Below are 6,094 nucleotides of genomic sequence, written 5' to 3' on the forward strand. Positions count from 1 at the left end.
CCAGAAATGTTAGTGATTCGTGATTGGGGAGTGATATGAAATTTGTTCCAATCACAGACCTCACATAAACCCGATAGTGTGAAGTGCAATTGCGACGGAGTGTGTTCCAAACCAGAGAGGGGACGGGTTCTATGAGAAAACCAGTCTCCCTTCAATACATATCTTCATCATAATCACGAAGAACCCACAGTCGGAATAAAAGGAAACTTAGAAGAAAATATAGATTCTATATTTCGCGTAATAACTATAGCCCTCTTCAGGAAGAGGGCTATTAGCCGAAATATAGAAATATAGAAGTTATACTTTCTTCTAAGTCTCCTTTTATTCCGACTGTGGGTTCTTCGTGATTATAATTTACAAATGTGTAACTACATTTTGTCCAAGTGACACTGTATGACATGTGTACTATGTATGTTTATCTACAAATATCTCTTACAGAATAATTTGGATTCATTCATGAGATTTCCATATCTTGGTGATTATTGATTTATTTAGATTCCACTATGTCCTGCGCGACATTCATCTCTCTGTAACTACTTCAGTTTGTAAATTGCTTGCCGCCATTAGGCGTAATAAATTTATCAAATCAAATCAAATCCAAGTGACACACCTTCATCCTTCCCCTCGTACCCATTCCATCCCCCATGCCACGCCCGAAGTCGACGCACACATCACCACCACCAAAACAAAAACGAAGAAAATCACCAAGTGGCCCCAAGGCCACGGTAAGTTATAATACATGTGGACGTTGTAATTCACAGGAGTACCCCAGAATTAACCCGGTGGGGCGGTCTCCCATATTAAACTTACACCGTCAGCATTACGTATTAAGAACAAAAGAATGAAGGAGACTGCAAGAGACCATAAGGCCTACACAAGGCAGCTCCATATCCATCACCTGTCATTCCCATCTATAAAGTTGTCTAACTGTTTCTTAAAACTGATAGTTTCAGCGCTCACTACATGGTTACTAAGTCTATTCCATTCGTTGACCACCCTATTAGTAAACCAATTCTTGCCTATTTCCTTTTTAAATCCGGGGATAGGAATTTTGTCGGAAGTTATAATATTCTACAGACAATTTTAGTAACTTACAAAGGGTTACTAAGGCGGAGCATGCCGACAGGAGACCTTTTGGTCCATATCAAGATCGGATGCGAAAAAAATTATAATGATAAACAAACAAATAAATAAACAAACGAATAAAATAATAATGTAAATAATAAGTTTATGTTTACGAAATTTTTAGGCGACGTGCCAAACTGAGAGTACTGAAGCCACACTTGTAGTGATGGAGAGGTTTTTAGTGGTGATAGGGAGCTTGTATGGTGATTTTTATTTAGCGACTCTAGCGGCAGTCGCTTGAAGCAAAACAGCCCCATAAGAAGAAGAAGAAGAAGAAAAAGAAGAAGAAGAAGAAGAAGAAGAACAACAACAACAACAACAACAAAAACAACAACAACAACAATAACAACAACAGCAACAACAACAACTGACAGGCCTCACCTAAATAAAGGTTTCTCACTTCCCACTTCATGGGAGTGGGATGATGAGTGAGTTAATCCTCTGTGATTGTCGTCACCAAGCAATTTTATTCAGCTGAGGGGAACCTCCTGGTTCCAAGAAGGATCTGAGTCCTACTTTGGGCTAAAAGAATTAAATGCTCTCTGGGCTATGCAATTAGTCGATTTTGGACTAAAGGTACTATTCCGGGCTAAAACTTTCTCTTTTCATGTTTCCTGGATTGGAAAGTTAATTCTCTAAGGGCTATTGTTATTCTATTATTTTCTCTTCTTAATTTTTCATATTTTGATTTCCTATGGGCTTTTTTCTTTATATCTTTTCTATTCACTTGGGCATCTTTTTTTCTTTCTTTTCTATCAATTTCTTCTTCTTTTTTTATTTTTTCATTTATTCATTCATTGTTCTTTTGTCCATTATGGGCTTAATGGAATCCTTTTTTTTGGGCTTGATTCACAGCCTCCAGGAGATGACATCGCTTCTTGTGCGATACCATGATGGAGGTGTCCTCCACTGAGGAGCGACTGGGCTCGGCCTCCAGGACTCGAGTCGCCCTCTAGAGTCCTCAGTCGCCCTCGAGGAACACCTCCAGGAGCCCGTATCTTCCTGGAGGCAGAAGGAAGGAGCAGTTTCTTCGGTCACCGAAGAAGAGACGTCGTCATCGTCCTCTTCTTCGGTGCCGTGGGCCCAACAAGACTCGTCTCCTCTTTGGCAGAATCTGCAGTTTTCTGCGAGGAGCGTTGCATATGGAGCCTGGTCCTTCCTTGGCTCTGGGGCTTTATGGAGCTCCTCTTCCATGGGCTCTAGAGTTCTTGTAATCCTTCTCCATGTAGTGGGCGTTGGGCTTGCGTTTCTCGTTTGAATTGGCCGGGGGGGAAGGCGTCTCCATAACGGAAACCCCGGCCTCTCGACTGTCCTTACGTCGAGTCCTTCGTGGCAGGAGCTCTTGGGCTGGAGTCTCCGCCAAGCCTGGGGTTCAGTCCTCTTCCAGGCTGTCCTCCAGCTGCTGCGGGCGCCGTCGATGATCATTCTCGGGACAAATCAGGCCTTCCATGGTGTCGAGGCTCAGCAGGTGTGACTCCGCTTGTCGCATCTCGGTTTTGCTGCCGATGCTGATGGACAGCCGGTGGTCGGGCGAGTGGTACACAAAAGGCGAAATTTCTTGGAGAAGGGAAGCATAAAACTCGGTAGTTCATAACTGACACGCACAGACACACACACGCACACACACTTTCATACACACAGGCACACACACACACACACACACACACACACACACACACACACACACACACACACACACACACACACACACACACACACACACACACACACACACACACACACACACACACACACACACACACACGCATACGCAAGCATATTCACTCACACACACACACACACACACACACACACACACACACACACACACACACACACACACACACACACACACACACACACACACACACACATATATATATATATATATATATATATATATATATATATACATATATATATATACATATATAAACATATATAAATATATACATACATACATATACATATACACATACATATGTATATATATACATACATATACACACTTATACACATGTACATATATATATATATATATATATAAATATTCACACACATACCTATATATACATATACAGTATATACATATACATATATATATATATATATATATATACATATACACATATACATACACATATATACATATATATGCACATATACGGATACATACATTACGTGGATGCACGTACACATACATCCAAGATCTAAGAATATAAGGTCTAACCACTTCCGACCGAATTTCGAGGGAGTTGGCGCAGCGAGCCCGTGAACGTCACCTGGCTGTTCAAAGTGGGGTTAGCGGGTCCTATAGCTGTCAGTTGAAGTTGGTCCGTCGTTCAAAAATGACGTCGCCTTCGCTCGCACCGCTCCACTCAATTAGTTATATTCTGACAAATATTATATAAAATATATATATAAATATATATAAAATATTATAGTTCCTGTCTATATATATGAATATATAATATATATGATATATAATATATATATACATAATATATAAAATATTATAGTTCCTGTCTTCCTTGGCGTTTCACAGTTTTCTTCAGTGTATCACAAAGAGAAAATGGACGCATCCAAACGACGTCAGAAGCTGCGCAGAACTGCTCCAGCGGTTGGACCTGTTTACTTAGACCTTGCATACATCCACACAAACAATCACACACGCATGAAAATATATATACATATACACACACCTATATACATATAACTATATACTCACACACACGCATATAACATATATCTGTACACACACAAGCACGCATATACATAATTATATATACACACACGCATATGCATATAACTACACACACACACGGCCCGGTGGCGGATTGGTAAGGCACTGGCCTCACAAGCCGGAGAACCGGGGTTCGATTCCCCGGCCGGGCGGAGACAAGTTGGGTTTGTCTCCTTTCACGTGTAGCCCCTGTTCACCTAGCAGCGAGTAGGTACGGGACGTTAGCCTAGGAGTTGTGACCTTGCATTCCCGGTGTGTGGAGTGTGAGTGGTCTCAGACCTACCCAGAGATCTGCTAATAATGAGCTCTGAGCTCACTGCCGTAGGGTGGTGTCTGGCTGTCTCGAAAAGAGGCTGCAGCAGATCCGAGGTGAATACACACACACACACACACACATACACACACAGAAAGCGAAGTCTAGGTCCAGTATTATTTGAACAAGTTGTCATATCTAAATCCCAGCCACAATCATAACGATTCCTTTCTATGTACAGATTTATAGAGACATGGATTTCAAAGTAGTTTTTATCTTATATACTACCAGATGATTTTATGGAATTGGTTTAAAAGAGGCAAGAGCAGTGGTCGAAATATGGTACCGGTCAGCAAAAATTATTAACCGAGAACAAATTCAATGCTCTTAGCTTCGCCGAATAACATATATTTTCGAGACCACGAATATTTTTGGTTCATCTTTGTTGAACAGATTTAAACAATTGATGGACTCGTTGTAGGGTAATTTTACCTTTTTGTTATCCCAAATAAACTTGGCGTTGGAGCTCGAGGTCCCATAAAAGCTGGTTTTTCCTTTGTTATAGGTTTTAGTCCACAACGAAACTGGATAACCTTAATGGATTGTTAAGAATAGGTTATCCGATTTCAGGACTCCAACACCAAGTTTATTTAAGATAATAAAGTTATGAAATTACTTTGCAACGAGTCCATCAATGCTGCTTCCAAACTGCTGCCTAACAATCACATCAAAGTCACCTTCATTTACCCCCCAACAGAATTTTCAGAAAAGTAATTAATGTCTACCGAAGAACTAAAATGAATAATAGCCCCGAGGTATATAAATTACAATGCCAAGACTGTGATAAGGTGTACTGGGGCCAAATGGGTCGTGGTCTAACTACAAGAATAAACGAACATAGAAACCATCAGACACGCTCAAGAGAACTCCACAATGTTTCTTCACTCCATCAAGACGGATTTCCGCATTGATCGGAAAAATACTGCCACTGTTTTCAAATTCCGTTGTAGTTTTAAAAGAAAAATAATCGAATCATCACTTATTAAACACTTCCCTAATGTTAACATTTCCAAGGGTCAATAGTCACCAGATTTTCATAACTTGGTTGACAGTCAATAAATTAATCTTCAAAGCTACTGGTTCCGAACTTGATATTTGTCTATTATATGCCCGACTTCACCAAGGGCATGTGGCATGAGTATCTCCTCGTTTCATTAATCTACCTTTTTACTTTGTATACATTGTTGTTCTCCATTTATTGTACCTATTTACTTATTCTTCGACTAAAATTCACTTCCTTTCTAACTTTCTCTTATACTACATCTTCTCATTTCAGTTTATCTTCCACTAAAGATTTTTCCGTTTTTCAACCTTTCTCTATTACTACGCCTTCTATCATTTTCTCAATTTTTGATCATTTTAATCGCAGGCGTCGGCACCGCCGTCCAAGTTCCCTGCCCGTTTTTCCCGAGCCACCACCATTAATCGCCCCTTAGTCTATCGTCCAAGCAAAAAGCGCTTATTGGCAATAACCCTCTTTTATACACTACTATCTTTTAATTTTCTTAGACATTCTTCCACTCCCACACAAACCGATCCCGCGCGAGCCGGTGGTCTGTCCTAGGTAGTCCATAGTCCATCTGCTAATGTGTGTCCTGTTCACATAACTCTTCTGTGCAAAACTTATTCTTGTTTATGTGCTCACAAGGTTGTTTCCAGTTTGCAAATGTGGCCATTTATCCCCTTCATGTGGTACACTGTCTACCGCTTCGGTGCGGTTGATGGCATGCTACCCCCCACCCCTTCAAAGATTTGTCTCGATGTTTTTGTTTTTACTTTCATCCTATGTTTAGTTTTTTGTTTCAGTTTAATTGTGTTTTTCTTTGTCACTTTTTCTTGATAAATTGTATACGTATGACAATTTGTCATGAACAATGGAGCGTGATTATCTCCAAGGCCCTCTCCCAGTTACG

This window comes from Oratosquilla oratoria, chromosome 44 (genome assembly GCF_046742065.1).
Source record: "Oratosquilla oratoria isolate Oo_2021 chromosome 44, ASM4674206v1, whole genome shotgun sequence".
Classification (NCBI taxonomy): Eukaryota; Metazoa; Arthropoda; class Malacostraca; order Stomatopoda; family Squillidae; genus Oratosquilla; species Oratosquilla oratoria.